The sequence below is a fragment of the Apodemus sylvaticus genome, chromosome 12 (genome assembly GCF_947179515.1).
Source record: "Apodemus sylvaticus chromosome 12, mApoSyl1.1, whole genome shotgun sequence".
Taxonomy (NCBI): Eukaryota; Metazoa; Chordata; class Mammalia; order Rodentia; family Muridae; genus Apodemus; species Apodemus sylvaticus.
Genome location: NC_067483.1, coordinates 46,479,571 through 46,503,506, shown reverse-complemented (window position 1 = coordinate 46,503,506; position 23,936 = coordinate 46,479,571). Strand labels below are relative to the sequence as shown.

The 23,936-nt window shown below is 36.6% G+C and overlaps 1 pseudogene; it reads right to left on the bottom strand.

Annotated features, from left to right (window-relative positions):
• Nucleotides 1–13,851: 13,851 nt before the first annotated feature.
• Nucleotides 13,852–14,272, bottom strand: LOC127697715 (nucleoside diphosphate kinase B-like; annotated as a pseudogene).
• Nucleotides 14,273–23,936: the final 9,664 nt, after the last annotated feature.

The following is a 23,936-nucleotide window of genomic DNA, read 5'->3' as shown; positions in this document are numbered from 1 at the left end:
GATATTGTGTAAATTTGCTTTTATCATGGAACATATTGATTTCTCCATCTATGGTGATTCAGAGTTTTGCTAGGTATAGTAGTCTGGGCTGGCATGTGTGTTCTCTTAGTGTCTGTATGAGAATTGCCCAGGATCTTCTAGCTTTCATGGTCTCTGGTGAGAAGTCTGGTGTAATTCTGATAGGTCTTCCTTTATATGTTACTTGGCCTTTTTCTCTTATTGCTTTTAATATTCTTTCTTTGTTTAGTACATTCGATGTTTTGATTATTATGTGACAGGAGGTATTTCTGTTCTGGTCCAGTCTGTTTGGAGTTCTGTAAGCTTCTTGTATGTTCATAGGTATCTCTCTTTTGAGGTTAGGGAAGTTTGCTTCCATAATGTTAATGAAGATATTTGCTGGCCTTTTAAGTTGTAAATCTTCACTCTCTTCTATACCTATAATCCTTACATTTGGTCTTCTCATCGTGTCCTGGATTTCCTGAATGAGTTAGGTTACACACTTTTTGAATTTTGCATTTTCTTTGACTTTTGAGTCAGTGCTTTCTATGGTATCTTCAGCATCTGAAATTCTTTCTTCTATCTCTTGTATTCTGTTGTTGATGATTGCATCTATGACTCCTGATTTCTTTCCAAGGTTTTCTTTCTCCAAATTTGTCTCCCTTTATGATTTCCTAGTTGTTTCAGCTTCCGTTTTTAGATTCTGCATGGTTTTGCTTAGCTCTTTCACTTGTTTGTTTACATTTTCCTTTAATTCTTTAAGGAATTTTTGCATTGCCTCTTTCAGGACTTCTGCTTATTGATCTATGATTTCCTGTATTTCTTTAAATGATTTTTGTGTTTCCTCTTTATGGGCTTCTATCTGTTAACCCATGTTCTCCATTATTTCTTAAAGGAGTCATAAATGTCCTTCTTGAAATCCCCTTACATCATCATGAGGAGTGATTTTAAATCCAGGTCTTGTTTTTCTGGTGTGTTGAGGTATCCAGGACTTGCTGTTGTTGGAGAACTTGGTTCAGATGGAGACATGTTGCCTTGGTTTTTGTTGGTGATGTTCTTGCATTTGCCTTTGCCATCTGGTTATCTCTGGTGTTAACTGGTGTTGCTGTCTCTGACTGTGTCTTTTCTTGTCTCCTGGGAGACCCATTCTTTCTGTGTACACCAGTATAAGAGTTCTTCTGCGAGACCCACTCTCTTGTAGTTGTATTTGGGTATGTAACTCTGTATGCCCAATCAATTCTGAGTGTAGGCTGTGCTGGCTGTCTCCTCCATGCTGCTGGTGTATAGCTGGCTACTTGTACCATTTGGAGAAGTCACGTTATGCTGACTGCCTCCTCTGCTCACTCCTCTGGGTGGATATCTGTCTTCCTGTGCCACTTGGAGATGGTATGCTGTGCCCATAATAAAACATTCAAACAATTATACATATGTATTAACATTTTCAGTACATGTTTGATTATATCACTAGAGTAATATTAACATTAGAACTATTAATATTTGACATCACTTATAAACATGCAATGAACACACTATTAAGCAGGATTTTATTGCTGTTAAGAGATATTATTCAAGGCAACTCTTATGAGGAATAACATTTAATTGGTGTTAGCTTACAAGTTAATATATTTAGTCCATTATCATCATGGTGGAAAGTATGGCAGTGTCCAGGCAGACATGACTCTGATAAAGAAGCTGAGATTTCTACATCTGAATCTACAAACAAAAGACATTGTGTCACACTGAGCATAGTATGAGCCAGGAAACTTCAAAACTTGTCTCCACGGTGACATACTTCATCCAACAAGTCCATACCGACATTAACAAGGCTACATCTCCTAATAGTGTCACTTCCTATGGACAAGCAATCAAGCAAATGAGTCTTTGTGTGCCATAACTATTGAAACTACTACATATACATATGTAGTCACTAAGTAAATTAATAAAGAAAGTAAAGTAACAATAAATATAATTTAATTTATAAAAACTATATTTATATTTAGAGTTAATAGAGTAAAGCATTGCTATTTATTATCTTTAAACAGCTTTTAATTTCCAGTGAACAAATATATCTTATAAATTTTTTGATAGTATACTGGCTGGTTTTGTGTGTCAACTTGACACAGGTTGGAGTTATCACAGAGAAAGGAGCTTCAGTTGGGGAAGTGCCTCCATGAGATCCAACTGTGGGGCATTTTCTCAATTAGTGATCAAGGAGAGCAGGCCCCTGGTGGGTAGTACCATCTCTGGACTGGTATTCTTGGGTTCTATAAGAGAGCAGGCTGAGCAAGCCAGTAAGAAACATCCCTCCATGGCCTCTGCATCAGCTCCTGCTTCCTGACCTGCTTGAGTTCCAGTCCTGAAGTCCTTTAGTGATGAACAGCAATTTGGAACTGTAAACTGAATAAACCCTTTCCTCCCCAGCTTGTTTCTTGGTCTTGATGATTGTGCAGGAATAGAAACCCTGACTAAGACAGATACTGAAAATGTGATATTTATTCAGCAAACACTAGAGAGTTTTTAATTTTTTCTTTTATATATGTAGATAAGTATTTGTTCATAAACACATACATATACATGTATATATATGTGTATATATATATGCACAATATAAATGTATATACACATATACCTATTATATACACACATACAGTATATAATGCATTATTTCCATATATATTCTATAACATATATTTTATGTACATATATGTGTATATAAGTGTGTGTGTGTGTGTGTGTGTATAGTACAACACTCTGAGAATGGGGAGAATTATTCACCATAGCTCCTGTTTGACTAAGGTAACCAGTCAACATTTGAAAAACCCTATGTTATTGAATGTGATTATTAGAAGTTTATGTATTTAAGAGAGATTTAAACCAACACTGTTTTCAGTGTGCCTTGGTATATTAATCAGGTTTCTCTAGAGTAACAGAATATATGGAATGAATATTGAAATAGTGCATGGGAATGCCATAAGGAACCATATTATTAACCTCTCCCTCAACTCAGTGTGTGTGTGTGTGTGTGTGTGTGTGTGTGTGTATACACATACAGTTCTATATATAAAGGCATATATCCAAAATCAAAACCATCTTCTAAACACAATACTAAACTTCGAGGCATTGGTCAAGGTTGTCTAATAGAACTCAAGATACTGATGACTGTTTCTGTGGCACTTTATTGCCACCAAAAGGAAGATAAGTCTAAAGGGTGTATTCCATATCACATGACTCAAATTACCCTAAGCTGTGTCTATTCTGAAACTTCCTACCTAAGGACTAGCATTTATTTTACCAGAAGTAGCCACGTAAGCTTACAAAAATGAAAATCAACCAACAATCCTAACCAGCTATCACAACTATAAGAATGCAAAAGTAATTTATTCTTTTATCTTCCTTTCTGCATAACAATTTGACTGACTAGGAGACTAGCACTAAAAATTAAATGATATTATACTGCTTAATAAATGTAAAATAATTAACTCATTATTGTGAAATCATTGATTAAACATGGTTTGTTTGGCCCTTCCCTTTGAACTTTGATATTTACCAAACTGGCTACTTGTAATACACTGAAATGGAATGTCATACACAGCACTGCTAATGATAGTGTTCCCAAAAGTGCCACCACAGCTGGGGCTTTAAGCTTTAGAACATGGGGTTCTGTAGCATGTTGCTCTTATCCAATATTCTTCTAACTGCATGGCTTTCTACTGCTAAAGGGGAAGGTAAGTGGAAAGAGATTTGAAACATGCATTTTCTAGCCAAATATATTTAAGTCCTGTGTGTATATGAGAGTATTGTAAATTTATTTTAACTTTAATAAATCACTATTAATAGAAACTAAACTATAAAATATTTTAAGTAAAAACAGAAAACATATTGGAAGTAAAATCAATTTATTTCTGGAAATAGTTTCTGATAAGCAAAAAAAGAGAAAAATTGAATAAAAGGGTTTTCTCTGCTCTCTAATCTGATAAGTGAAGATAGTCTTTAAATTATAATTTGGAGAGAAAAAGAAATTCATCGTTTAAGTGTGTAAATAGTACATGTAACAAGATTAACTTTAAATGAAATTCTACCTAAATAAATAGAGACATTGAACAGTACAAAGTACCTGACAGACTCTAAATATATCTGGGTGGATGTCAGAGAGATATTGTCTTCACAAATTAGGTATGTTTTAAATTCACAGTCATTAAAATGAATAACTTTTCCTATTTCAAAAAAAAAGATATTACATCAAGTGGACATGTCTTTAATAAGATAAGAAAGTAATGTTCGTTTCCTCATTTCTGATCTCTCCAATGTATGTAGAAAGTGGGAGATCATGTTACCACCATATTAACACGGTGTCTGAAGAGGATTTAACAACCATCCTGAGTGATTCATAAAGGCACTACATCCACGGGTTAGCAATAATACTTTAAAGATGGAGTAGGATTCTTGAATTTAGTCACTGAGCCTGAATCTGGTTTCATGAATTCTTTATTTTGATATTTGTTGTTTAATAATGTTTCCATATAATGGGGGCAATTTATGCAACTCTTCATTCCTCACATTACTTTGTTTTAGATTCTCCATTTCTCATTTATCATTTCAGAGTTTAGAGCTCATTTTTTCTTTTCTTTTCTTTTCTTTTCTTTTCTTTTCTTTCCTTTCCTTTATTAATGAGATAGGCTTTTTAAAAAAAATACTATTTTTGTTAGATATTTTCTTTATTTACATTTCAAATGTTATCCCCTTTTATGGTTTCCCATCTGAAAACACCCTATCCCATCCCCACGCCCTCACCAATCTACTCACTCCTGCTTTCCTGTCCTGGCATTTCCAGATACTGGGGCATCAAACTTTCTCAGGCCAAGGGCCTCTCCTCTCTTTGATGTCCAAGAAAGCCATCCTCTGCTACATATGCAGCTGGAGCCATGGGTCTCTCCATGTGGACTCTTTGGTTGGTAGTTTAGTCCTTGAGAGCTCTGGGAGTACTGGTTGGTTCATAATGTTGTTCCTCTTATGGGGCTGACAGCTCTTTGAGCTCCTTGGGTCCTTTCTCTCTTTAAATTTATTTTCTTATGCTATAACATTTCGCTTTGAATTGTTGTCACTGGAAAACAGTAATCCAATGAGAGAAAAGTCCATCTGCAAAATGACAGAAAATGTTTGCTTTATATTATTTTTTACATTTATAATTTGAGATTTTAATGTAATAGCATTGCTCTTCTTCATTTTCCTAAACTGTCCTATAGTCCCCTCCTTGTTCTCTGACTCAGGCTTTCTTTTTCTCTCTAATTATTATTGTGCACACACACACACACACACACGCACACACACACACACACACGCACACACACACACACACACACACACACACACATATATATATATATATATACATTATGCTTAGTGCATTCAATATTATTTGTAAATACTATGTGAGTGATATTCTGTACTGTATGGAAAATAATAGTCACACTTTTCCTTTTGAATGAGTTTACAAAGTATACAGCAAGCAAAGCAAAAGAACAAGTGATTAGTAACAAGTAGATAAATATGTGACACACAGATAAACTGAAGAATGATAGACAAACAGATGCAGAACATCATTTCAGGAAATAAGCAGTCCAACACTGATCTTCTAGGGTAGCTAACTTATGGCAGCTACCTGGGCTTCTGCTCTGAAAGTGTTATTGCAAGATGCTTCTAAATAATAGAACAGAGAGCAACAGCAGAGATAACATAATCAAACCAGGTGCTCTGGATTTCTAGCATGAACTTACTAGAAAAGTTGAAAAAATAAGTTGAAGTTTCCATTTGTATTACCCACTCTCACCTCATGTACGTAAATTTGCTATGATTGATATTTCAGGGTTTTTTTTTTTTCTATTCTTCCTGGGAATCCAGATTGAGAACTCAGGCTAGCTGCCTGAACATGCTTCCTTAGTTCCTGGAGGTTATCTATCTATCTATCTATCTATCTATCTTTATTTATTTATTTATTTATTTATTTATTTATTTCTATCTTCTATCTATCTATCTATCTATCATCAATCTATATCTACATCCATCTGTACCTATCATCCATTCAGCCATCTATCTATTCATCTTTCTATCATCTATCATATCTATAATCTTGCAATAATAAAATAATCTTGATTCTTTTTATCTTTAATGGAAAAACTTCTTGTTTCCTTTTTATTGGATATTTTATTTATTTACATTTCAAATGTCATCCCCTTTCGAGATTCCCTCCAGAAACTCCCCATTCCACACCCCTCCTCCTCCTTATATGGTGATGCACCCCCACCCACACCTACCACCCTGTCTTTGCATTCCCCTATAGTGGAGCATAAAGCCATCACGGAAACAAGGGCCTCTTCTCCCATTGATGCCCAACAAGGCCATTCTCTGCTACATATATGGAAGGAGCCATGGTCCCTCCATTTTGGTGGTTTAGACTCTGGGAGCTCTTGTTGGTTGATATTGTTGTTCTTCCTATGGGGTTGCAAATCCCTTCAACTCCTTCAGTCCTTTCTCTACATACTCAAGTGGGGACATTGTGGTCAGATCAATTGTTGGCTGTGAGAATCTACCTCTGTATTTGTCAGGCTCTGGTAGACCCTCTCAGGAGACAGCTCTTACTGGTTCTTGTCACCATGTACTTCTTGGCATCCACAATGGGGTCTGTGTTTGGTGATTTTATATTTGATTGATTTGGGGGTGGGGGGGGGGAGTTTCTGTGTGGCCTTTCTTTCAGTCTCTGCTCCATACTTTGTCTCCATATTTGCTCCCCTGAGTATTTTGTTACCCATTCTAAGAAGGACTAGAGCACTTGTTCTTTCGTCTTCTTTCTTCTTGAGCTTCAATTTAGTTCTGTGAGTTCTATCTTGGGTATTCTGAACTTCTGGGCTAATATTCACTTATTAGTGAGTGCATGCAATGTGTGTTCTTTGGTGGAGGAGAGACTCATATCTTATGCAATATATCATTATTATAAGTTTCCACTTCCTCACTTGCTCCTTTCCAATCCAGATCCACTCCCTCTGTGTCAAAAAAGAATAGGCATCTAAGACATAACAAGAAAACACAATAAAATATAATACAGTAAAGCATGAGGTATTACATGGTATTACATGGAATTTGGAAGAAAATGAACCCAAGAGAATGCACAAGAATCAGAAAACCATTGATTCAAATACTTAGGAATCCCATAAAAACACTGAAGTAACACTATAATATGTATATAGAGGGTGTGATATAGTATCATTTAGGGCCTGTGCATGATGATTCACTCTATAGGAGTTCATATGAGAATAACTCAGTTGATTTGGAGGGTCTTATTCTCTTGGGGTCTTGTATCCCCTCAGGCTCCTTATGTTCTTGCTACCTCTTCTAGCAGTTTTCCTGAGTTCTGAAGGAAGGGGTTTGATGGATAGACCCCATTTGGAACCTAGTGTCCCAAGGTCTCTCTTTTCCATCCCAACTTTTCTACCTGCCCCTGCCATCCATGTGTTTGTGTTTGTGTGTGTGTGTGTGTGTGTGTGTGTGTGTGTGTGTGTGTGTGTGTGTGAAATATGTAGCTGTGGGTATGTCTAATGGTTCACACCTGATATAGGAGGAAGCCTCTCTGGTCATCACTGAATAAATGCTGATCTGCCAGTATAGTCAAATATAACTAGGAATAATTTAATTCTTTTTATTTTTTCAAGACCGGTATTATTTGTTTTTACACTAGCTCACAGTCTCTGGTTCTCAGTCACCCAAGCAATAAGGAGTATGGGTTTCATCTCAAAATGTGGGCCTTAATTCAAATTAGACATTGATTTGTTAGACTGACAAGACCAGTGCCACAATTGCCCTGCCATATTTGATGAGCAGGAGAGCATTTTAAATAAAGGTTTGGGGACTGGATTGGTGAATATGTTTCTCTTTTCGTAGCTTTCAGAGTACTTTCCTCTACTCCTGTCCCTAAAACACAGCAATGAAAGCTACTTTGTATCCACCAGCTTATGCTTTCACTGTTTAGTGAGTTGTGTGAGTGTTATCTCACAAATGTGAACTTGCCAGATTGGGGAAAAGAAGTTATTGTCTTGGAAATAACCTGGGTTTTAAGGGACTTTTGTGACACTCATGTGTCCAATAACTCAATTAGATGTAAACAAATCCCAGGACTGAAAGTTTTTTTGTTTACCAGAGATGGCCAGTAACTCCATGTTACCCATTACTTTCAGACTTCATTAGGAACACCTTCATATAGAAGAAGATTACAGTGCAATAAATTTTCATACTCCCCCTCAAATAACACTCAATCCTAGTTGTCTCTACCTGTATTCTCTCCTTTTCACCTCCTGTTCTCATTGGCTCCATCACAAAATTCACCTATAGAACCTATTTTAATTTTCCTCTAACAAAAATTGATGTGTCCCCCTAATCTTTTCCTCGGTACTAAATTCCCATGGGCCTATGGATAATAGCTTGCTTGATAATCATTTACTTAATGACTGAGCTCCACATATGAATCAATACTTAGCATATTTAACTTTCAGGGTCTGTGAAAAATTTTGTTAGAATTTATATGGTGATTGCACTGAATACGTATATTACCTTTGGTAGGATGTCAATACTACCATTCCATGAGCACAGAAGTTCTTAATCAGTCTTCTGATATATGATTCAATTTTTGGAATAGAGAAGTCATGCAGAGTCTTGTCTTGTTCCAGATTTTAGAGGACATGCTAACTATTGGTTTGCTGTAACTGAATTATTATGTTGATTTAGGCAGCTTTTGTCCCTAATCTCTCTAGAACTTTTGTCGTGGAGAGGTGCTAGAATTTTGTCAACCACTTAAATAGATGATGATATGGTTTCTGTCTTTTAGTTTTCTTTTATAGTTATTGTAACTATTGATATACGTATGTTGAACCATCCTTGCTCTCTTAGATGAAGCCAACTTAATGAATTCATGGTGGATGATCTGTTGGACATGTTCTTGAATTCAGTTTGCAAGTATTTTATTGAGTATACTTTTAAGTCTATATTCATAAGGGAAATTCTTTATTTCTCTTTCTTTACTAAATCTTTATGTAATTTGGATGTCGGGGTAAAAGAATTAAATTATTCCTAGTTATATTTGACTATACTGGCATATTAGCACTTTATTCAGTGATGACAAGAGAGGCTTCCTCCTATATCAGGTGTGAGCCATTAGACATACCCACAGCTACATATTTCACACACACACACACACACACACACACACACACACACACACACACACACACAAACACATGGCAGGGGCAGGTAGGGTATAATAGGGCATCTGTAGTCTTATAGAGTCTGCAGCAACCTGTCCAGAGAATTTTAATGATTGCTTCTATTTATTTAGAGGTTATGAAAATATTTAGATGGTTTATCTCATCATGTTTTAAATTTGATTTTTGGTATCTGTCTAGAAAATTGTCCAATTCATTCAAATTTTCCAGTTTTTTTGAATATAGACTTTTGTAGTAGGATCTGATGATTTTTTTTGTATTTCCTCAGTTTCTGATGTTATATCTCCCTTTTCATTTTTGATTTCCTTAATTTGGATACAGTGTCTGTGCCCTCTGCTTACTCTGGCTAAGGCTTTATTTATTTTGTGGATTTTTCTCAAAGAACCAGATCCTGGTTTTGTTGATTCTTTGTATAGTTCTTTTTGTTTCTACTTGGTTGATTTCAACCAGGAGTTTGATTATTTCCTGCTGTCTACTCCTCTTGGGTTTATTAGATTCCTTTTTGTTTTAGAGCTTTCAGGTGTGTTGTTAAGCTACTAGTATGTGTTCTTTCCAGTTTCTTTTGGAGGCACTCAGAGCAGAGTTTTCCTCTTAGCACTGCTTTTACTGTGTCCCATAATTTGGGGTATGGAGTACTTTTGTTTACTTTAAATTCTAGAAAGTCTTTAATTCTTTTATTTCTTCCTTGACCAAGTTATCATTGAGTAGGACATTGTTCAGCTTCCATGTGTACATGGAATTTCTGTTGTTTTTGTTGCTATTGAAGAACAGCCTTAGTCTGTGGTGATATGATAGGAGGCACAGGATTATTTCATTCTTCTTGTATCTGTTGAGGCATATTTTGTGGCCAATTATATGGTCAGTTTAGGAAAAAGTACCTTGAGGTGCTGAGAAGAAGGTATATTCTTTTGTTTTAGGATGAAATATTGTATAGATATTTGTTAAATCCATTTGGTTCCTAGCTTCTTAAGTTTCACTGTATCTCTGTTTAGTTTCTGTTTCCACGATCTGTCCATTGCTGAGAGTGGGGTGTAGAAGTCTACCACTATTATTGTGTGAGGTGCAATGTGTGCTTTGAGCATTATATTAAAGTTTCTTTTATGAATGTTGGTGCCCTTGCATTTGGAGCATAGATGTTCAGAATTGAGAGCTCTTGGTAGACTTTTCCTTTGATGAGTATGAATTGTCCTTCCTTAATCTATTTGACAACTTTGGGTTGAAAGATGATTTTATTTGACATTAGAATGCCCACTCTAGCTTTTTTCTTTGGAACATTTGCTTTGAAAATTTTATTCCAGTCCTTTACTCTGAGGTAGTGTCTGTCATTGACACAGAGGCGCATTTTCTCTATGTAGCAAATTGCTGGGTCTTGTTTACATATCCAGACTGTTAGTCTATGTCTTTTTATTGGGGAATTGAGTACACTGATTTTAAGACATATTAAGAAATAGTGATTGCTGCATACAGTTATTTTTGATGTTATTTTAGAGCCAGAAAGATTTGATTCATTCCTTCTCTTGTTTGCTTATTTTCCTATAATTATTTCACGGGTTTTTTGTGTTTCCTCTTAAAGGACTTCTAGTTGTTTACCTGTGTTGTTCTGAATTTCTTTAAGGGGGTTATTTAAGTCCTTCTTAAAGTTTTCTATCATCATCATGAAGTGTGACTTTAAATCAGAATCTTGCTTTTCTGGTGTGTTGGACTATTCAGGGTTCACAGTGGTTGGAGAGCTGGATTCTGATGATGCCAAGTAGCTTTTGTTTCTGTTGCTTATGTTCTTGCCCTTGTCTTTTGCCATCTGGTTATCTCTGATGTTAGCAGGTTTTGCTTTCTCAGACTGTGGCTTTTCTCTCTTGCAAACCAGTGTGTCAGTACTCCTTGGACACCAGTTTTCTTAGGGAGAAATTTTATTGTGGAGAACTTTGGCCCAGGTTTAGCACTAAGGTGCAGAAGGAAATGGGAAGGATCTTGTCCCTGCCTGTTCCCTAGTTCCTGTGTCCTGATGGATCTGGGAGGGTCCCTCTTGGGCCAGGAATTTGAGCAGAAGTTGTGGTTTTACCTGTACTCACAGAGACCAGATCTCTCCCAGTGGTATTTGTGTATGGAGCACTATGGCACAGGATCAGCTCCAGTTTAGACAGAAACCAGAAGGATCCTGTCTCAGGCTGCACCACTGTTCCTGTGTCCTGAGTGCTCAAGGTGGGTCCCTAGGAGCAGAAGTAGTGCTCACAGGAGTGTCATCACTCCTGGGAGCCCAGCTCTCTCCTGGTGGTATTTGGGTATGGAGCTCTGTGGCAAAAGATCAGGTCTGGATAAAGATGGAAATTGGAAGGCAAGGTCTGGTCCTCCCATCCATCTTTTAGGTTTTGGTATTGAACCATTCCTCAGGAATTTGTGTTCAAATTATATTTTTTTATGTACATAATTCCCTCAGTTTGGCCTTTCTTTATTGGTTTTATTTCTATTTTTAGGTCTTTAACAGTTTTGTTTGTCTTTTCCCCAGTTTTATTTGTCTTTTCCTGGATTTCTTCATTTCCTTTATTAAGACCTCTATCTTGTTTGCATGTTTGTTTTGTTTGTTTACCCTTTTAATTTGTTTGTATCCCTAGGCTTTCTTTTTTCTTTTATTGGATATTTTCTTTATTTACATTTTAAATGTTATCCCCTTTCCCAGTTTCCCCCCTAGAAACTCCCTGCTCCCATCCCTCCCCCTACCCCTGTCTTTTTCTTATGCTTCAGCTTTGTTAGAATAACAAGGTTCTGTTGTGGTAAGGTTGCTGCCATCTAGTGAAGACCTACCATCCTAGCTGTTATTGCTTGTTTTGTTTTAATGCTGGCACCTATGTTGTGCGATTTCAAAGATTATAGGGTTATATGCTGGTTTCTGCTTTTGTCTTTGTTGGATGTAGTTTTTGTTTTGTTTTGTCTTTGTTCCTTGGTTTCTGTTTCCTCTTTGAATTTTAAAATAGTGTGATTATTGCCTGGTAGGAAACTTTCTATGGAGATCATAAGTGGGGCCAATGGGGGTTCCATTTATAATGTGTTTCTAGGTGTATGGAGATAATACTTAGGAATGGGTATACACTAAGTTTCTGGGGAGAAGAAACAAGAGGAAAGGACAGAGCATGTTCCACCAGGGTGTATTTATTTAGTCTCAGATTTAGTACAGAGAGTAAAGAGACTACCCCAGAAGGACTGCTTTTAGATGCAATCATGAAATCACTGGATTAGATTTGGAGAAACAGATGGAAAGGTTAAAATCTGTAGTTAGTTTAGCTACTTACCAGGTAGGAGTGAATTGTGGGTTAACAGGAAATGCCTGCTGGACTTGTGTGGTAGAATAAAGCAATGAGTGAAGGGATGAAGTTTAGCACAGAAAGATCTCTGAGATCTACCAGAGGCACAGTGGATGGATGCTGCCACAAGTGTTGCAAAGCTGCTGCTGAGACTCTGGGATTTTATTGTGAAGAACAGAGGAAAATGTGAAGATTTTAGTCATCTTACCTGCCTCTATGACAGGAGTGACCTGTGTGTTAGCAGCAAAGACCTGCAGGAGATAGGGGTCTTCAAAAAGAAGCAAGATTCAGTTAAGAATTTAAGAGCATTGGGAATGGTGTTTTGTTTTGTTTTGTTTTATTTTATTTTTGTTGACACAGGGTCTCACCCTGTAGTCCTAGCTGTCTGGGAACTCAATATGTAGACAACGTTGCCCTAAAATTACAGAGCTCTCTCTACCTCCCTCTGTCCCCCAGATGATGGAATTAAAACATGTTCTGCAATATCTAGCTCATCTATAGTTTATGAAAACCTTACAGTTAGTGCTCCCCAACCTTCATAATGCTGTGACCCTTTAATACAGTTCCTTATGTTTTGGTGGCTACCAATGATATAATTAACTCAGTGCTAATTTATAACTGTGATTTTGCTACTATTATGAGTTTTAATGTAAATAGTTTTGGAGATAGATGTTTACCAACAGGCTTGGGACCCACAGGTTGGAAGCCACTGTTGTAGTTGGTTTCTCCTCACTGTTCTTAAATATTCCTACACTGACCATGCTTACCACCTCAGCCTGTGTATTTGTCTGCATCATGATTGGCTATGCTCATATGTTAGCATTAGGATGTTTTCACAAAGAATAATACTTGGTATGCCTGTGAGGTTCTTCCCAACTCCCAAACTGGAGATAGTGTAACTCCTCTTGATCTAAAATAATATTCTCATATTCGCTGACCTAGGTTGTATAATAACGGGCACCCTGAAGATCAGTAACAAAGTATAACTTACTGTATACAGTATTACTTAGTTAATAATGGGATGGATATATCTTTTAAGCTAAGCATATATCTGTTCACAAAGCCAGAAGCTGTACAAAACATGTAATAACTTTATAATTACACAATAAGACTCTGTAGCACAGCAACTGATACCAATTTTTCCTTTCTATAAATAACTAATATAAATACAATGCAGTTGTTTTTTCCCCCAGTTCCAAAGTCTTTATTTTTTGGGAACGATGATCCACCCATTTAGTGGGGTGGAGAGTTGTGTCTAGGAACCCATCAGTAGTGCAAAAAAGAACTCTGGTCTATTCATGACTACGCATACACCAATCAAGGGCACAAGACTTGTACTCAATCAGTTCTTCAGGCTTAAGCCATAGACCAATCTCCTTCTCACTGAATAGCTTATCTTCTGACCGACTTGAATGCAAACATCCCCACTAATAGTGCCTGGGTTCGAATCAACTGGATTGGTCTCTCTGACAGCATCACTGGACCTGTTTTCACCAGATTGTGCACCTTCCAGATCATGGCCCACATAGGCCCTGAATTCATGTAGTTCACCAGCCCTGAGAAGAAAAGATATTTTTTCAGGTCAATGTAGCGCTACTTCATGTGTTCTTCAGAAGACAGAAGGAACTTCACGGCCACTAGGAAGAACCTCTCCTGCCTGAGGCATTTGACGATCCCACCCACCAGGACAGGATGCATGCCATCTGGCTTAATGGCAATGGAGATACACTCGATACATGTTGACCATGGCCCAAAAGCCCTCAAGTTGGCTGGTATCTTTTTAAAAATAATAATAAAGAAGAAGTTTAGAGGGAAATATCTACTAGATTCTTTGGTAATATGTGCAGGATGATGGAGAGGAAAGATGCATCAAGTATTCTGTAGGGATTCTATTGAAGATCCAGGGATGAGGAATTGGGATTAGATTCAGAACAGAGGAGGGAGTGGTGATTGATGGGGGTATTGAGTTAGCTTACCTGATTTTCTGGCTTTATCAGCTGGAATGCCTCCTAATTTCAGAGGCTGAAAATAAGACGGGTTGAGTATAGAGAAGTTGGATTAGAAGATCTTTCTGATCCTTTGGGGATGGGGGTCAGAGATGAAAGGGAGACAAGTGCATGTTTTCTGCTATAGAACTGAAGATGAGATGGGGAGACTGGATTTGGGGGAGGAGAGAGAGAAGTGAAGTTCTGCAGCCAGCCACCTGCTTCCCTTCTTCTTTTAACTAACTTATCATCTTACTGGTAGCCAGGCCTGACCTCAAACAAATGTAGACTGCCCTAGCTTGAACTCAGTGAAGATCATCTTCTTTCAGACACCAGAATGCCGATATGTCAGACAAGTCACAATTGCAAACTTCAAATACATTTCAAGTAAATATTCATGGAAATAAAGTCTTTAAATAATACTGTGAGTTGCATAAAATACTAATATACCTTGGATTACTTTTACCTAGCATAGCAATGTTGCCACGAGTACAAAAATAAATAACTAAAAAATATAGTCTTCTTCATAATAGATATCTGCACTTTTATAAATAACAGCTTCTGAGTTCTTTCTCCAAGATTTTGGGAAGTCTGAGAAAAAACATTAATCCTTCTTTACAAGCTTAGCAGAATCAAGTGCTGACTCCAATTTATCACATTATTCTCCAAGTTTAATTCTCATTCAGAACCACTTGTCCATTCATAATTCTTTACACCTTGTATTCAAGTTTAGTAGGACACAGATGTTGAGGATTTGTTCTAGATTGTCTAATTTATAATCATCAAATGTTTCATAGATGTCTTCACTGTAACGAGGCTATTTTGTGTGTCTAGGAAGTTAATCCACATGAGCTCTGAGATAGACCCTCTCATTTTCTGGTTATTAGGATCTGTCAAAGATAGTTATCAACCTCATAAATGGAGCCTGTTGGGACTGTCCTGGGCACACTTCCTCCTCTGCTGGAGATTCTCCTCCCAGAACAAACTGTTCTCACTTTGTCAGTGTGATGTACTTCTCTGTCCCTGGCACTGTGAACTACAGACATCATTTTCCCAGTGATTCCCTTTCATGATTTTTTCATCATGGTTTTTGATTTTGAGTGAGACTATTAGTAAATATGTCTATTCAGTCTTTTCATCTCTATTTCTGTTTTACTGTTAGATACTAATATCACATGAGATGATTTTTCAGACATTTTTGGAATTAGTACATACACATAGACATCTCCAAATGGCCTATCAGCTTTAAATCTTGTTTTTTGACACAAAGATAGTCTGGCAATAATTCCTCCTCCAAACTACCATTGGGTTTAATTCTTTTCTATTTTAGTTTCTTTATATAACATAATATATATTGAGGAAAAAAAAGATGCTTAAAACCAGAATAAAGTTTCAATTTACAAAGCATTCCTGCTTTTGCTTGAAATCCTTTAAATGGTCAAGAATGAAATGAGCAGCTGGAGGTGGACCAGCAAAGGAGGACATTCACTGCTCTTACAGGAGACCTGGGCTTAGTTCCCTGCTCTCACATTCCAGTTCAAGAGAATGTTTTCACCCTAGAAATCTCTGTATCTCCAGTCTGAAGGTCCACTGCTTTCTTCTGACATATCATGGCATTATACATGTAGGTGGTGTACAGATGCAGATTCAAGAAAACATTGCTATAGAGAATAAAAATAAATAAAAAGTTTCACTAAAATGAATTTTCAGCTTGGCTTTAGTCTTGCTGAAAAAATACAGCAGTCAGGTTTTATTACATCATTTTGTTCATAGACATCAAGTGAAACATTATTAGAATGCAAAACAATTCTCTCCTAGATTTAGAACTACAAAATGGTGTTTTATTTCCATGTTCTTCTTGTAGATTTCTTCTATGACTGTCATGACAAATGACCACAAAATTAGTGGTGGAAATTTGAGAGACAGTTGAAGACCTTAGATCGAAACATAATGTCATTGGGCTGCAAAATATTGTCAGGGGTGCTTTCTTTATTTATTCCTCCCATTCACAGATCTATGCCTTGTTGCAAAATGCTACTTGGTTTGGTAGCTCAATAGCATCTTCCTTCAACTTTGAGTTCAATAGTGTGTCATAATTCAGCATTTCTCTTCAGTCTTGCTACTGCCATTATTGCCCTTCCTATTATCAAAGGAGTCAATGCAAAAAATTCCTATCTCAAAATCATCAATAAAAATTTTCAAGTTGACATGCAAAGTATCATTAATGGTTATTGTGACTTAAAATATAACATCATTTGAAGACACCATTTAACCTATAAAAATAGTTAACAGAAAAAGAAGCAGGCTTGTAATTTTTCCATATTTTTAAGCAAAAAAAATTTTTTTCATGCATATATTCTGATTCTGATTATAATTGTTTTCTTTCTACTTTCTACCAGATCCTACTCACCTCCAGTATTCCTTGATGCTCTGGCTGTGGCTCTGGCTCTGGCTCTGGCTCTGACTCTGGCTCTCACTCTCGCTCTCTTGCTCTCTTGCTCTTGCTATCTCCTTTCCATTCCCATCAGAAGACAAACAGGCCAATAAACTAATATAAATTTAAAATGATCTAACTAAGAATAGGAGAAGATCTTGGGATTGAAGAGCAATAAAAACTAGAAGATCTTGTGCTATTCTCATATTTTGGAACCGTTGTACAATTATTAAATATATTGATCAGCAGTGTGCATAGACTACATAAACACTGTGATAAATGGTCCAACAATCACTTCTGATGGAGCCACAACCTTCATCTTGAAAGTGTAAGATGTCAAATGAGGTTCATTTAGGTACTAACCACCTCAAGTGATTGTGTACTTTAAGGAATATTATGTTCATTTAAAGAATCATGTATAAAGGGTGTTAACACTCATCTGTGTCCACTTGAGAATAAAAATTTGGTACAAGTCTGAGGACTGCGGTAATAATGATATTCCTAATCGGAACCATGCCTTGTCCTGTTACTTTTTAAAACAAAATCCCAGTGAGCTATTTTAACTTACTTATGTCCTATGAAAAGTATAATTCTCAAAATTGTTAAAGTAGAACATTTAGGATAAAAAAATTACTATTTTTAAACCATGTAATAAATATGTAAAAATTCTTGAAAAATGTATCTCATAAAACAAAAACTAAAATGAATAAGGAAGCTTAAGGAAAATTGTTTTTATTGGTATTTGTTGAAATAACATTACATATATTGCATGAGCTTTCCTGAAGCAGAATCATACTTCATGAAAAGTGATATTATTCTCATACTAAAGTACAAATTATAAAGAATAATCACAAATAATTAGATATAATAAGAGTAATCATATGTTGCATATAAACATTATACAATGAACAATAGAGCACTTCAATACGAAGCTACAAGAAGAATACTATGATTCAATATTAATACTCTATTTTAGTTTCAGTGAAATTATAAATATGCAGTTGTCATATTGGTTATTAACACTGGTGGGGTATCAGCTATAACTAGATTTCATGTTGAAAGACATCCTCACAAACCGAAGTAGTCTTTGGTTTTATGTTCTTGTCCCCCACACACACTATTCTGTCATGTCATTATAATTACTTGAAAGTAAGTTACTGATCAAGAGTTTTATCTCTGAGTGTTTTTCTGTGTTTTTCTTTTTAATTTCAAGTGAAACCTTGTGATTTTCCACAATTCAAATATGGACGTCTATATTATGAAGAAAGCCGGAGACCCTACTTCCCAGTACCCATAGGAAAGATGTACAGCTATTACTGTGACAATGGGTTTTCAACTCCTTCAGGATCATACTGGGACTACCTTCAATGCACAGCACAAGGGTGGGAGCCAGAAGTCCCATGCCTCAGTAAGCCAATGCCTTTGTACTTAACTGTGTTTAATTTTTTTAAAGAAAAAGCACATATAAAATTACAGTTAAGTTTCTCATGACAAACATAAAACCAGCAAAAGATTTTGTGAGCAAAAAGTCTAGTTTCTGGTCTTTGTGAGCACCTTTTCATGAAATGTATATACACAATAGCGACTATGGAAATACCTTCAACATGTGCATATTTTATTTATACAGACTAAAGATAAATGCTATTCTCTTAAGTATTTGTTATTAATTTTATTTTTGAATGTCATGCATGCTCATTAAGCAGTTATAAAGATGCCATTTATCTTAGTTTATTTTTAAGCAAATAAAAGCTTTCATTTTATTTTAATTTTTAATTTTTATGTTTCTTAGGCCAATGTGTTTTCCATTATGTGGAGAATGGAGAATCTTCATACTGGGAAAGAAAATACATACAGGGTCAGATTGTAAAAGTCCAGTGTTACAATGGTTATAGTCTTCCAAATGGTCAAGTTACAATGACATGTACAGAGAATGGCTGGTCCCCTCCTCCCAAATGTGTCCGTACTGGTAAGTAATCAGCCCTTAGGTCACAAGATATTCATGACTTTCCATCCTATCTGTATTAACTGTGGCAAAACTCTTCCTTGTTTTCAGTGTGTATAAGTTAATACTGAAGATTCTTGATAAGTATATAGCGAAATAAACTCTCCTAGAAGGCATTAAGCTATAATGCAGCAAAACATTTAGCAAACTTGGTTTTATAGTACTATGTGCTTTTAACTTAAGTTTGCATTTGACTCAAAACAACTATAAAATTAAATTTTATAATTAAAATAGCTACACACATCATTCATATATTAACACTTCACAGAGCTGCTAATTGACTCTAAACTCTCTGTGATGTGCTACTTGGAAGAGAATTCTTGAATAATGTGTGTCAGGGTCCAGCCTCTACACAGGATTGGAGTTCTCAGCTGGAATCAGGGATATCTGGAAGGCACATAATAAATATTCACAGACTACTTTTTGGGTACAAACTGACAGGCAATTTTTCAAGGCTTAAAGTTTCTCTCCTCTCTCATTCTCTGCTCCCATTCTCTCTTGCTCGTTCACTTGCAGCTTGTGTGTGCATACACTCTGGATTCTCCAGCACACTCTGCTTTTTTCCTGTGTGCTTTTGAACTCACACTCATACTCTGTGTTCCCCTTTCAGTCTCACACACACTCTTCATACACATACCACATACACTCTCCTTTCCCTGACACTCACTCTCCATTCACACCTCACATGCTCTCTTCACTCACTCCTCACATGCTCTTCTCACACTCTCTGCATTTACTCCCTCACTTGCTCTCCACAGTCTCACTATTTGTTCTCTACATGCTTTCTAGCCTTTCTCTCTCCCCAGTCTTTTATGGATATTCCAAAATCAGATAAAAAGGCACTGTATAATCATTGCTAAATCAAATTCAAAAGAATAACCATGTCCCACAAAGAATAAAGAATTACAATTTTTCCCTAAAGTTTCAAGCTTCCCTATTCCAGACTTACAGCCAAAGTAATAATAATAGAAAAAATATCATTTTTTTAAACTTTAACTTTAAGAGTTCCAAGGCCAGCTACTTGCATTTTCATATGAATCTCTAATAAAAAATGACATGGGCAAAGCTGACAGGCAGTGGCCAGAATCAAGTTAACCCTTAACTCAATAGTTCCACTAGCTTTCTTCTTCTGCACATTATGTACTATGACCCTCCAAATAGTCCCAATGACCCAGTTTTACTAGTATAAGATTTGACATATTCTATACTTGGTTATCCAAGAACCATTCTCAAATGTTGTGCAAAACTTACTTCATAACTTTAATTGTTTTATTTCTTTCTTGCGTTTCCAATGCTGGCTTTAATTTATTTTCTAATAATTTTGTCAAAATTTCTTTGCAAGTCAAGCATTAATCTGGAACTACCATTGTGCAGTTATTGCATTGTTCCCAGTATGAGAACACATAGCATGCATGTGGCCTATTAGGACTATGCTGTGCTGTGCCCCATGCCTCAATTTTTAACTGTTTAAGAATCATTACATCAGGAAACATCTAGTTTAACATACTTCACCAGAGCAGAAGGAGAAAGAAGCAAAAAAGTCAGATATAATAGAATAATTATGCACACCAAGGCCAACTGAAAAGCAGTCACATACAAATGAAATCTACACAGCTATAGTTCAGGGCTAAGGTTAGGAGAAATGAGAGCAATTGTTTTTTTACAAAGAGCTGCCACAGGCTACTCAGGTGTCTGCATCCAGGCCTACTGCAGGCAGTCCTTTATTTCAGATGGTAGGTTCCCTGGAGAGATATGTCTCCTGCTTCTCAGGGTCCAGATGCCACCCTTTAATACAAGGAGCTGCTGTGGGCTCCTGAGTGTCTGCATCCCAACCTACTGCAGGCAGTCCCTGTCATTACATGCTGTCCCCAGCAGATGTGCATGGTCCAATTTTGATGATTTTATCCAATCTTTGTAGAAGTATGTTTATGTTGTGCCAATTTCTTCTTGTGTATTCTTGTAAATGTCTGTGTTTTGTTTCATTTTATTATATTTAAATATCTACAAAATGCTACAACATCCTAATTCTTGATATACATTCCTTTTGATATCATTAAGGCTTTTTAACATATAATCCAAAGTCAATTTGTAGCTGACCATTTTCAAATGCAAGTTTTTTTTTTCTGACTTACACCTTAGGAATTGTTTTGCTGGAAAGAGAAGAATTCTAGAAAAAAAATATTACTTTAGGTATACATGTCTCAGATGTGGGCTTTTTCTTTTTACTTCATATTGCTAACTTCTTTTATGTATAGTTGATTGCCATTATCTTGCATTTTAAAAACATTTTTGAAATTATCATATACTAGTGAGTCTTCATTTTTATGAATGTGATACATGTTTAAAGTAAAATCTGTTTTTGAATGCTTGTTGATGGCCTTTCATTCTATCGTTTTGCTGATAATAAATATTTTAGCTTCATTTTTTCAATTTTTAAAAAATTTAATTACTCATTTTTATAATTTACTTTTATTGGAAATTTTACATTTTTACATTTCAAATGTCATCCCCTTTCCTGGTTTCCCCTCCAGAACCCTCCTATCCCATTCTTCTACCCGTTCTTCTATGAGGGTGCTGTCCCTCCCTTCCCCCCTTCCACCTCACTACCCTGGCATTCACCTACACTGGGGCATCTCCTTCCATTGATGCCTGACAAGGTCATTCTCTGCTACATATTCAGCTGGACCCATGGATCCCTTCCAGTATACTCTTTGGTTGGTGGTTTAGTTCCTGGGAGCTCTGGAGGGTCTGACTGGTTGATACTGTTGTCTGTTCTTCCTATGTGGCTACAAACCCCTTCAACTCCTTCAGTCCTTTCTCTAACTCCTCCATTGGGGTACCATCCTCAGTTTAATGGTTGGCTGTGAGCATCCACTTTTCTTTTTGTCAGGCTCTGGCAGGGCCTCTCATAAGACAGCTATAAAAGGATGCTATCTGTAAGCATGTCTTGACATCCAAAATAGTATCTGGTTTCGGTGTCTGTATATGGGATGGATCTCCAGGCAGGGCAGTCTCTGGGTGGCCTTTTCCCCAATTTGTATCACTTTGACATGCCTTTGTTGTCTAATTTCTCTGGCTAGGAGTACTATTTTGAATAGGTAGTGAGAGAGTGGGCAGCCTTGTCTAGTCCCTAATTTTAGTAGGACTGCTTCATGTTATTCTCCATTTAGCTTGATGTTGGCTACTGGTTTGCTGTATAATGGTTTTACTTATGTTCAGGTATGGGCCTTGAATTCCTGATCTTTCCAAGACTTTTACTATAAAGGAGTGTTTTATTTTGTCAAATGCTTTCTCAGCATCTACTGAGATGATCATGTATTTTTTTAAAGTTTGTTTAAAAAATTTGTTAAGGCCTACTTGATAGTGGTGAATGATCATTTTGATCTGTGCTTGGATTTGTTATTTGAGACTTTTATTGAGTAATTTTGCACTGATATTTGGAAGTGAAATTGGTCTGATCTTCTCTTTCTTTGCTGGGTCTTATGTTGTTTAAGGGTCAGCATAAATATGGCTTTAAAGATTGAATTAGGTAGAGTTCTGTCAGTTTCTACTTCATGGAATAGTATGAAAAGTCCAAGTATTAGGTATTCTTTGAAGGTATGTTAGAATAATTCTGCACTAAAACCACCAGGCCCTTTCCTTTTTTTTTTTTTTTTTTCTTTTTTTCATTTTTTTCTTTTGTTGTTGTTTTTGGTTTTGGTTGGAGATTTTTATATCTCTTTAGTGCTTATCATATGATTTAGGTAGTTTTCCTGACCCTGATTTAATTTTAGAATGTATATCTGTATAGAAATTCACCCAATTCATCTAGATTTCACAGTTTCATTAAGTATAGGCATTTGTTTTAGGATCTAATAATTTTTTTATTTCCTCGGTTTATGCTGTTATGTTCCCTTTCCTGGATCCCCCCTCCCCTAAAGTCCCATAAGCCTTCTTTCCTCCCCATGTTCCCCAGTCCACCCCTTCCCACTTCCCTGTCCTGGTATTCCCTGACACTTCTGCACTGAGCCTTTCCAGGACCAGGGGCCACTCCTTCCTTCTTCTTGGGCATCATTTGATATGTGAATTGTGTCTTGGGTATTCCAAACTTCTAGGCTAATATCTGTTTATCAGGGAGTGCATACCACGAGTGTTCTTTTGAAACTGGGTTACCTCACTTAGGATGATGTTCTCCAGTTCCATCCATTTGTCTAAGAATTTCATGAATTTATTGTTTCTAATGGCTGAATAGTATTCCATTGTGCTTATAAACCACATTTTCTGTATCCATTCCTCTGTTTAGGGACATCTGTGTTCTTTCCAGCTTCTGGCTATTATAAATAGGGCTGCTATGAACATAGTGGAACATGCATCCTTATTACATGCTGGGGAATCCTTTGGGTATACGCCCTGGAGTGGTATAGCAGGGACCTCCATAAGTATCAATCCCAGTTTTCTGAGGAACCGCCAGACTGATTTCCAAAGTGGTAGTATCAGCTTGCAACCCCACCAGCAGTGGATGAGTGTTCCTCTTTCTCCACATCCTTGCCAGCACCTGTTTTCTCCTGAATTTTTGATATTGGACATTCTGACTGGTGTGAGGTAAAATCTCAGGGCTGTTTTGATTTACTTTTCCCTGATGACTAAGGATGTTGAACATTTCTTTAGGTACTTCTCAGCCATTCAATATTCCTCAGGTGAAAATTCTTTGTTTAGCTCTATACCCCATTTTTTAAGGGGGATATTTGGCTCTCGGGAGTCTAACTTAAAGAAAAAAACCACATGGTCATTTCATTAGATGCTGAAAAGGCATTTGATAAAATTCAGCATCTTTTAAGTTAAAGGTCTTGGAAAGAACAGGAATTCAAGGCTCATACCTAAACATAATAAAAGCAACATACAGCTAACTGGTAGCCAACATCAAACTAAATGGAGAGAAACTTGAAGCAATCCCACTAAAACCAGGGACTAGACAAG